The sequence below is a fragment of the Egretta garzetta genome, unplaced genomic scaffold (genome assembly GCF_000687185.1).
Source record: "Egretta garzetta isolate BGI_Z169 unplaced genomic scaffold, ASM68718v1 scaffold85, whole genome shotgun sequence".
NCBI classification, from domain to species: Eukaryota; Metazoa; Chordata; class Aves; order Pelecaniformes; family Ardeidae; genus Egretta; species Egretta garzetta.
The window spans coordinates 527,498-538,869 of NW_009259718.1; the positions used below are offsets into that span (position 1 = coordinate 527,498).

General features: G+C 45.5%; 1 protein-coding gene across 1 annotated transcript in view; it reads left to right on the top strand.

The window, feature by feature from the left end:
• TMEM39A (transmembrane protein 39A) overlaps positions 1-11,372 on the top strand; it is a 26,506-nt gene that overhangs the window by 6,448 nt on the left and 8,686 nt on the right. The window lies entirely within an intron of this gene.

An 11,372-nucleotide genomic window follows, 5' to 3' on the forward strand; every position in this document is an offset into this window, starting at 1 on the left:
GGGGGGGGGGCTTCCTGGGGCTTTTTTTCCCCCCCGCCGGTAAGTCAGGGCACGGGGTGCCGGGGCTCTCCTTGCAGACGCTTCCCGGTGCGTCCGGGTTAAAGCGGGAGGTCCGAGCACGCCGCCGGGAGGCGGCTGCGCCCCGGTAGGAGGGTCGAGGATTTAAACGCGGGGAAGTTGGTCTGGGGTCACGGGTGGGTTTGCTTTGGGCTTTCAAAGCGCCGTCCCTGCCTAATCGGTCCTACAGAGGAGGTAGGAGAGAGCACCGTCCTGTGGAAGATGAGGAGCTACAGCAATCCTCTGGAAGTCAAGGCAAATCTAACCCGTCGAAAGGAACCGTTTCCAGAAGGGATGCGGGTGCACACCTCTGTGGCTGTTCTTCTTTGTACCGCTGAGAAAACAGTGCCTCAATCCTCCCCCGTTGCGCAGGGTAGCAGTTAGGCCGGTGATTTTTCCTTACTATCTGAGGCAGCTCTTTCACTGCTCCAGCATTGTTTTAACACATGAACGTGTCGCTGAAACAGAGGCAGCTTTGTTTGCAACTTATGATCTCTCTCGTGCATGCCTTTTCGTCGTGAATCACAGGCCCCTCGTATCACCGGCGTCTGTTACGACTGTAAGCGAAGGGATGAGATGCCTATATTCCAAAGCAATGAGTCGTAAAGTTTTGGAGAGGAGGCATCCCTTCTGTAACCAGCTCAGGTCTGTTAGCTCGCTGTGATCAGAAGAGATTTTTCTGGGAGAGGGATGCGGTAGTACAGGAATGGGACTGGAATGGCTCAGCTCCAAGGACGTCAAGAGCAGAGCAGGACCGCAGTCCACTCCTTTGCCCATCTCCTGGCACTCCCGTTGTTGGAGTGGTTTTGTTCCTGACGCTCGTTTCTCCTTCCAGCTGCCCCTCTGGAGCACCAGCTCCTTCAGCTGAGGCGCTTGGTATCGTGATCAGATGATGCTCTGCTGATAAAACCTGAGCCCACTGGAGCCAAAGTGGTAGCCAGGCAATGTTGACCTCTCTGGGAGTTATGCTGAAACTTTGTCTGCTCCTTGTTGTCCCGTACTGGACTGGAAGTTCTTCAGGTGTAGACGCAGCTACGCCTTGTTTCTGTTCTTGAGCATATTTGACAAGGGTTTTGCAGAGCAAACCAGCACATAGCGTGGGAAAGCCATCCCAGGTCTGATTGATTTGGAAGGACAGAGGAGCTCGGGTAATATCACTTACCCGGTTTACTGTGTCCAATGTGATGTGTGCTCTTAATCTCAAGACCACAGAGATCTGCATGCCTCCTGAACAGCCATTCCTGGCTGTCACTTTGCAGACCTTGTGACTTGCAGGCATTTGAGACCTGATTTTCAAAAGGTCTGGGTATCCACGCCTCAACCTGAGCATTCAAAATAATAATTTCGAAAAGGCAGGCCTTCTATTTTTACTTTTTAGTTTACTGTACTTTTATTTTTTACAGTCTTTCTGACTGTAAAATGGGGATAATACATTTTGCTTCCTACTTTTGCAGAGTATGTGTCTATTCTGCTTGTAATAAGATAAATTCTTTTAAAAACTTCCTGTGATGTTAGCACCTTGCTGAATTATTATTCTTCTTACAGACACTAATGGCTTCCTGCAGTAGCTAAGGAAATAAAGCTATTCTCATCTTAGTGGCCTGCCTATGTTAGCAATATTTGTGCCAGAGTATGATCACCCATATAGTTACACTGTTACTTATTACTCAAAAGCAGACAGGCCTAATGGCTTTTTTGTCTATGCTTTCTTCAGACACTGCTTTTTGGTCTGAAATTTTAGAGCGGGAATCGAGTTATGTGTGTGGTATTTGAGGGGGAAAATCCCTCACTTTTCTGCTGGTTTTGGAATTGAGCAGCACTGAACACAAATCTTTCTCTGAAAGTGTTTGTACTGCAAATTGACTTGGGCAACTCAAGTCTGGATAAAACTAACATTTTTTTTTTTTTTTTTTTCTTCTGCAGGCATCAGGTCTGGATGTTTGAGAATACAATAAGAGCATATACGCTAGCAATGTTTGTTAAGGTGGCTTCCAGTTTCCATGAGCATTCAGTTCAGAAGCCAGCTGGGCCACTCAGTACAACTCTGTAGAGTTACAGCTCCTAAAGATGGATATGGTGCAAAGCAACAAAAAGTACCGATTCTGAGACAGTCCTATGCGTCAGTCTCAGTGCCTTCCCTGTGCCTCAGTATCATGAAATTCTGGAAAAAAGTTTTCTTCTGGCAGTTACAAGCACATGGTTCAGTTTTAGTTTATGGATGTGAAACTCTTGAGTTGGAAGGGTTGGATTCGTACTCTGGATTTAAAGAAGAGCTATTTTGTCACTACAAAGATGTATGTGCTTTTCAGCACCGATGAAAATCGGTTAGAGATTTGGCTGAATTTGTTTACTGTTAGAACGTTTGAAAATATTACCGATTTCCGACCATTCTTTTGTTTGTCCATTGTGAAATTTTATGTCCTGGCATGTTTACAGACTGAGAAATACAGAGGAGGGTTGACTTTGGCTTGCAGAATCTACTCAAATGCTTGGGATCTTTAGACTTTAGTATTATTTGATCAGTCGTACTTAATTGTGCAGTATGATATTGTTATACATATTTTCCTTTTTGAGGCCCAATTTTTGTTCTTCTTGCACTGCCATTCAATTGGAGAACTGATACAGTTTGATAACAGTACTGCAGTGCTAGTTTATGCACGAGAAACCTTAAGGCAGATTCGAAATTACAACAGTTTACCTTCCTCTTCTGTCAGTGATCCCTTCCCTCTGCCGTCGTCTTAATCTGCTCTCCGGCTGCAGATTTTGGCCTGTCACAGTAACGGCTGGTGCCATGAAGTTAGCTCTCGCCTCTTCTTTGCTCACCTAACTGCAGCAGGTCTCTCATGCTGATGGGAACTTTAGTCCATTTATTTTGAACTGAACCACAATTAGATAAGCTGTACAGCTTGTAGCAGGTGGATTGTTAAAATCAGAGGTAAATCTCTAGTAGCTGTGTGACTTGGGCAAATCGCTCGTGTGCTATCACAAACTTGCCTGAAAGATTCCCTGCCATTCTTTGTGGGGTGTAGTCATTGGGGAGTCATTTCCAATCTTTTTTTTTTTTTTTTGACTTTTTGGGCTGAATGTGTTGCAAGCAGAAAACGAGACTTCTGGTGGGAAGTGAGTATTATGCAAGCTAGTCAGAAAAGCTGTGCTGGCTAACGTGGTGCAGCGGCATCCATGTATGCTGGGGGGGTCCAAAATGGTTGGTTTAAAGCAAAATTGTCAGTAGACATCTGTGGCCCAGAAATACTTATAAGGGAGCATGTATGCAGATTTAGCCAGCTAAATTGGTCTTGGTATAATTAATTATACCAGAGATTAATGTATTCTATTGCATTTTCCCGGTCTGCTAGATTATTTGCTCATACGAGTTGGTCATACGAGGTTCTGAGTGCTGCCTACCAGACTAATGGAAGTGGAATTGAAGACCCTTACCGTTTTGCAGGGAGCTTGCACATTACCTGTAGCTGATATTTAAGAGGCAAGTAGAGGGGACTTGATGTGTTCTCATATGTGTTTTATGTTTTAACGCAAATTTATGATTTATGCAAATTCCAATTTTTTTTTTTTTTTTTTTTTTTTTTGGAATCCCCTGCAATCAATAATTTTGTTTTCCCATGGTGTCAGGGACATGCAAATCACTGTTGCACTGATACTTTCCGATATGAATCGCAGTGCGATGACTTGGGGTAAGGCTCAAGGAAGTGTTTATTGCTTGCGTTTTACTCCATGCCTTCAGACTCGTTGCTGCAGATGGCAGATGGCTGCCTTATTTTTAGCTATGCGAGGACAAAATAGAAAAATCCTAGTGACTCCCCATGACTTGTCATCATGGCTGATCTCCATTAAATTAAACATAGGGATTGGCAGAGGAGCAAAAACAGCAGGAAAGCTGCTTCTGTTTGTTTTTTAAAAAGCCTGTCTAAAGCACTAAAATAATACTGTAAAAAATATTCACTACTACGTACAGAGACCCCTGGGAGGAGAAATACTTGCTGAACAGTTTATCCTCTTTGTGATAAGGAAATTGAGGCCTAAATCAGTAAAACAACTTCCCTGGAAGTCAGTTGATGAAGAGAGATTAAAAAGCAAGAGAGTTCCTGGGTTGCAGTCCTGTACTCAGGCCATTAGACCTGTGTATGTTGGGAGGAGAACACATAATTTGGTGGCTTGTTTGGCTGAAAATTGTAGGATGGGCTTTTAAGGCAACAGCATCTTTCTTTTTTTTCTTTTTTCCCCTCTTTCCCCTCTCTCCCCCGCTAGTGATCCGTTTTGCTGTGCATTTGCCCTGATAAGTTGGAAAAGAAAATCTCAGTGGCCATAGCCAAAATTCCCCTCCTTTCCCAGTCGCTGTGCATTGCACAGACTAATGGAGGATGGTCAGTGGTTGTGTCTTAGCAGTGCTGTGCCTGTGCACAGTGTTTACTGAAGAGCTTTGGCGCAGATGTACTTAGGAGTGCGTGTTGATAAATTGTATTAATGGCCAGCTTTGATAGCTTTGCCCGTGTTGTGTCTGCTAATACATCCTCCTCGTGATTTAGCATTACTTCCCAACCAGTGAGTGTGCCTTTCTAAAGTGGACTGTTGTTTCTATCTGTAACAGGCATGTGGAGTTGGAGCTTAAAACTTTTGTGGCGTTACATACCCAAATCCTGCTTTGGATTTGAAGTTGAAACTCTCCCGAGCTTTCAGCCGACAGCACGGGTTGTCTTTGAGAACTGTACGTCTAGCTCAGCAATTCCCACCAGCTCTTTAGTTTGAGCCCCTTGCTCTGGATGAGGCTGGACTTGCTGTCCCCACACGATTTAGAAGCATGGGAACTGTGGGACCAAAATAGACCATGACCCAACTGGTCAGGCCTGCATTTCCCTCTGCTGCTGGAAAAGCTCAACTTTGCAATTCTGTCTTGTTCTCACACAAGAACAAGCCAATGCTTTCTTTATTCCCAGGTCCAGTATTTGGCTGTGCGCGTTGCTGTATACATCAGAAACCGCCAAAGAAAATGTTAATGTCTTGCTAACTGTGCGATACTGTTGTCTTGGTGAGAAGTGCGTTATTGGCCACTTGTAGCTGATGAGACTGAGGACTTTGTGTTATGGGTCTTTTTTTTTGGAACATAATTTCATTTGTCTTCATTCATAAAATTATTATAGTCATTCATTAAAGTCTCGCTAAGCCGTTTGCTTTGACCTCCTGCAGCAGTTAGTTGCACAAGATAATTATATGGTTATGAGATATTATTTTATTACTCCAGGAATTGCAGCTTTGTTCTTGTACTTGCCAGAGGTTCATTAAGAGCGTTTCGTGTGTGTGTCTTCTTTCCTCCAACTCACAAAGACGTGAACTCATCTGTATTCTGAAGAGGCCCGTATCTCCTGCATGCCTCTGGAAATCTCTTCTTTGCACCCCCTGAAGTAAGGTGTTTGAGGGGATTTTTAAGGAATGCATAGGATTTGGGTTGGAAATCCCTCTCTGTTTTTAAAAATTGATTTTTCAATCTCTTGGATAACTTTCTTGGTCTGGAGTATCAGGAACTTAAATCTGTGTCCCATCCTTAATGAGCGTGTCTGCAAAATGAGCTGAACTGAGCTTACTGCACTTTAACCTGGAGAGGCTTTTCCCAGAAAACTTTTCTTTCGTGCTCCCATTTTTGTCAGTGGGTATTTGAAGTACCGTGGCAGTTACAAATGGCAAGCGCTGCCTTCCCTTTGTCTTTAGCTAGAACTTTTATTTTCCCCGCTTATCTGTCTGTTCAGTTCTAGCCTTCCTCGCTGAAGACGCCTGGAATGAGTCATGCCGTTTGTGAAATCCTGCCTTTTTCTTGCTACTTTCACCCTTTGGTTTTTTCACGCGTGTAGAGGACAGAGCGACGGACCCTCTTCAGCCAGAGTTGTGCTCTATCAGCCTGCGCTGACTTGGTCTTGCTGGGTTGGTTTTGTTATTACAGAGGAGGTTCTCGGTTCTTAGTCACTGAGCAAAAATTAGTCTTGCTGGTGCATCACCTGATGGCAGTGATTCACCGCCCAGCTCTCATCCTCCTCGCCCGACCCTGGACTGCGCTTCGGGGGGGGGGTTCTGTCTCTTTCTGTGCCAAATCTCCTCCTTAATCCATTGCTCCGTATAGTGTGAGGATTTGGAAAATGTGCTGACTTGGGGAGACCTCCCTCCATCCTAACCGGTTTTGCTTCCCAGCCCGGGGCCAGGGCCGAGCTCTGGGCCAGGTGGCGGGTGTGTGCCTTGGGAGCCAGCCTGGAGTTGAAAGGTCCTGTTGACTTAGCACTGGGGGAGCTCTGCGCAAGCCAAATATTTAGCTTTCCAGCTGATAACCTGTGGTGATTTCCTCCCTTGCAACAACCAAATGCTTTTTTAGTCCCAAACCAAATTAGGGCTTCCACAGAAGTTTTGCAGCTTCTCAGCTTTTGGCGTGGCAGATGTGAGGGGGCTGACAAGGTGGCCTCGTGACCGAGGCACGGGGGCAGCCATCGCCGCTTCTAGGCTCTCTTCTTGATTTTTTTTTTTTTAATTTTTTTTGGGGGGGTGGGGGGTGAGCACTGTGTTGGGTGAATCGGTTACCAGCTTTGTGTCTTGGTTTTTCCAGCTGTCAAAATGTTTTTATTTAAATAAATAAATAAAAGGCTCACACTAAAAGGAACTAAAAATGAGCCACAGTAACTAGGACTCATAGCAATTCAAAAGAAAACTTGACTGTAAGGTGGATTCGCTGGTAATTTGCAAAGACGTTAGGTTTGCTGGACAAATGCAAGTTTGGGGTTAGGTTGACCAGCTACAGCAACTTCAAGTGAGGACATTAGTAACCAAGAGACCTTTTTACGTTGCTTGTTTCAGTTTCAGAGACTGATAGGGGTAGGAGGGAGGAAGAGGAGAAAGAGCTGCTTGTCTCCTGGCTGAAACTCACGACCATTACGCTATATATTTAATCCCAAAGGTTAGAGAATCCTACCCTATTTTCTTCCTCCCATCCTTCCAGAATTGGTTTCACCAGGGACTGGCAACTGTCTTTTGCAGCCTTGCAAAGAAGGTTTTATAAATAAGCCTCTGTCAGCCACACAGTGAGCTGGTGTCACCTGCGGCGTTGCTTATGGGCATTGCCCCTTAGCACCCTCGGCAGCCATACAGGCACTGGCTGGGCTGTTTAGCGGCCCTTGCCTGTGTGGTCCCAGAGCTTATCCAGACAGTCCAGTTGCAGGATATATGTTCCTTTTTGAAGGAAAATGACCTAGAAGCCAGTGCTCCTGACAGCAGGGGGATAGGTGGCCGCTGAAGCGGGAGGAGGAATTTCCAGATACCTGGATGCAGGAGTGCTCTGGAGATGGGCGGTGCTGCTTGCCGCGGCACTGCTTTTTGCACTGCTGCTTCCACGCTTCTTGGCTTATACTTTTCCTGCGCCGTTCCCGGTTCCTTTACCCTTTTTGTCCCGCACTTGATGCTAGCCGTGCTTGAGGGTATTACCACGAGCACCCCGGAGGGGCTGGAAACCTCAGTGGTGTTTTGTCAGTGCTGATAGCGCCCCATGCTTCGCGTCAGTGGTCTTGCAGCCGTGTTGCGGGGATGGCCTGCTGCGCTTCCCTGCAAGGGAGCGCTGCACAGGAGGCAGATGTGTTTCCATGCCTGTGTAGCCATAAAGCACGGGCACCCCGATTGGAAGGTCTTGCTAGCAACCCAGACAACGCTGGGAGCTTCTGTGTTGCTGAGGAGGAGGAGGTGGCAGGCAGAGCTCCCTCGCTAACGGCCACAGAGGCAAGGTGTTGCTTCACCCCAAGACATCACGTGCTTACTCGGCAGGAAGAAGGCTCCTTTGATCAAGTTAGAGAGTTGCAACGAGAGACCTGTGGTCTCCTCAGGCCATGTTGCTGCAAGTGAGGATGGCCACATTTCCCTTTCTGCTCTTGAGAGTATCTGGGTGTAGGACTTGTGGAGCTACGGAGAGCCTCTTGAATGTTTTCCAAGCTCTTGAGAGTTCTCACGCCTTGGTGCAGCAAGCTTTCCGAGAGCATCAGAGGCTCAGAGTTCTCTCCAATGAGAAAAATGTTAAGGCCATCAAAATAACTGGCCATTGTGGTGTTTCCAGCAGACTTTTCATTCTGATGAGTCACTGACTCTCTCCTGATTTGCCTCTTGTAAGAGCTGTTTGGGCAGCTGCTGATGCAGGAGCGTGATTCTGAGTCGTGGTCCCTGGAGAGCAGGACAGGGCTGCGTGCTGCCTCACCTCTGAACGGGTGGATAGTTCATCTGCCTAGCTCTTCATCAGTAAAGCCTTGCTCGCAGCTGTGGTTCTCGCCTGCCTTGATCCTGCCTCATCAGAATAGCTGGGGAGCTGATGGGGAGGAGGCATGTTTGGTGCAGAGAAGCAAAATGCCCAAGTGATTTCTGTAGTCTGAAAAGCATGAATCAGAAATCAGAGGGTCTGGTGCCTTACGTTTCTGGATCTTCTTATAACCATGTCACGGCTGAAGGCTTGGTTTCTGTCCCAAAGAAAGAGCGCAGTCCATCTCTAGGATGCAAGAGCTATCCGTACCCATATCCATTCCCTGTGCACAGATAGGGCCACTGTCTGCTGTTCTGTAGCTGGTCCCCAGATCCTTCTTGTGTGTTTTTTATGATGCCCACATCTGCCTGAGGGAGGAGATCTTGGAAGCTAGGCAGGTTCTGTTCTGGGGATCTTGAGGATGAAGGGGCTACAAGTATGGGACTTATTTTTGAGGGAAATTATAGGTGAACTGGGAAGAACAACGCAGAATCACGTTAATGGACTAGAGAGTCTTGTCAGGAAAAGCTTTTATCTTCCATTACTCACTTTTTGTGCCTGTGACTCTATATAAAATAAGATCACTGATGGGGTGGGGACTCTGCAAACAGAGAAGGGAGCCTGGTAGACTCCCAGCTTGCTCTGCAGGCTCTTTATTAATACTTAACATGACTTGGATGCACACAGGAATCTTATCTGTTGGAGTAAAGGGTCACGGACGCGCTTTTTTTTTCCTGTTAGCATATTTTTCACAGTCGAATCATGCCTTTGTTTATTAATTGAAAACTATAAAAAGGCTTTTTCCCATGCCTCTCTCCTCAAAAAGGAGGGCTGTTGATTGGTTCAAGGCCAAAAAAAGCAGACTTCGAGTCAAACTGATCTGTAATCTCACCGCTTTGTTTAACTTCATCTGGGGAGCTTCAGTTCTGTGTGCCTAGTTCTACAAAACAAAAGCAAACAAAAAAAGGAATGGTTCTTAGACAGATTTTGCTCTAACAGACACCTCCCTAATTTGTTCAGACTCGGGTGAAGTAAAGTTATTTAAAGCTTGGCTTGAGGAACTGCCCAGCCTCTATGTTCATGGATCACTGTGAAAGGGCTTATTCAAGTGCATTTAAAATATGGTGCACTGGCGTTAAGGAGGGCTCCTTTCCATAGGCATTCTTTTTTACTGATAGAAACCTGCCTTTTACTGGTTTGTAAAACTAGAGGGTGGAAAGGTGATTACTCAGTGTCCAAGTGTCGATATTGCTGAGCATGTGAAGCATACTAATGGGATAATGCTAATGAGAGCTGTTAAATTATTTACACGAATTGTCGAATGTGGCATAAAATACCTTCCACTGTTAATACCACTAATTAGACCACCAACATATTGCATCCGTTATCATAAATATCCTGTAGGTTGAGACAGACCAATTGTTTTAGCTTCCACAGTCCCTGTAATGGTTTAATTTGGCCTAAAATGGCTTTCAAAGTTGCTCCTTTTAGAGGTTTTTCTCATTATTCTCTTTTTTTTTTTTTTTTTTTTTTTTAACTGTAGCTGCTTATGTAAACTGTCTGGATGCCCTAAGTGAATTCTGCATTGTCCATTGCTGTCCCTGCTCAAGGTTGTGTGTGCAGGAGAATTTTCTTCTGTTCCAATTTAATTCCTGAAATCTAAATGTTCCCAAATAAAACTCTAGAACATCCTAGAGAAAGTTCTTTGAAAGCTTTAGTCTTGACTAGAAAGGTAAGGACAGCTTCAATTCTCTGTTGTGTTGTCATTGGAATTATAATGCGACTTTTGAAGTCTGCCAAAACCCCATTATTTTCCTCCAAACCCAAATTGTCCAATCTTTGCTCTCTCCTTTCATGCAATTTCACAACTTTTTTTTTGTTGTTGTTTTTGCAAGTAAGTGACCTTCACATGGGTATGTGGAAAGCATTCTCCTTCTGAAATATCTTGATTTTTGAGAATTGGTTGTTGGAGTTGAGACAAGGGATGGGAAGTTTTAATACAAAGGACGATTCTTTGAGGGAGTCTTCTGGAACAGTTCTCCTGCACGCTGTGTTCGTGGTGACACTGGTGTGACTCATTGAGCAAACTTCCTGGCATTTCTGTCAGCTGTGATTTCTCAGGATTTCAAAGGAGGTGATAACTGAATTATAAATAGACAATAGGTTCCATCTGCAAATTTCAAAGATAGATCCAGAGTTTCCTAGAAGGTGGGGGTGCTTTTTTGGACCCCAGGTTGGTTCTGGCTATGATATTTTGCCAGAAGGGCAGCTGATTAAGTCTCCAGACATGCCAGAGTCCTTGTAGTGAGGTGCTCGCTCGGTGTCTTGATTCTCTACAGCACGCGCGCTTGGAATGACTTCCAGATTTGTGCTTCAGTTCAGCCCTTCACTCTCTTATGTCTGCTAGCCATCAGAAACTTAACCCGACTGCCGAAATCCTTGCAGTGTCATGTGGGAGACCAATGAAATAAAAGCAAAATTATATGGGAAGTGATGAAGTCTCTGCCAGAGAATCCACCTTTGATGTTCCGAGTTGCCCAGCCTCTCTCATACTAGTTCGCTTTAAGGAACTGATTGATTTAAATGTGTCATCTAAAATCGGTATTTGCAGGCTTACTTTTTAAAAATTTTTTTTTTTTTTTGAGGGCTGGGGTATGTGATTGCCTATATGTGCACTTGAGGTACACGCATACGTGTGTGTTTTGCTGCACTCCTCTGCTAACCAGAACCACTTTTAAATGGACCTCTGACCATGGTGACGGTCAGCCTTTCTTAGCACAGAAGGGAGCTGAACCACGCAGTTAACTTCACGGAGACCAGTCTGTCTGTTCAGAGCCCTGACAGCGGGGGTCCAGATCACCTGCCAGCATCAGAGCCGGTCAAGTGATGCGTTGGGGTGGTTAAAAAGACCTGCGAAGCTCTAGTGGCTCCTTGCGCTTGGAACAGGGACAGGGCTCTTCCCAGGCTTGCTCTTGAAACGAGGCAGGCAGTGTGCGGTCTCCGGTGCTGGAGATGCTGGCTGGGGCTTTCCAGCCAACAGGAAGTG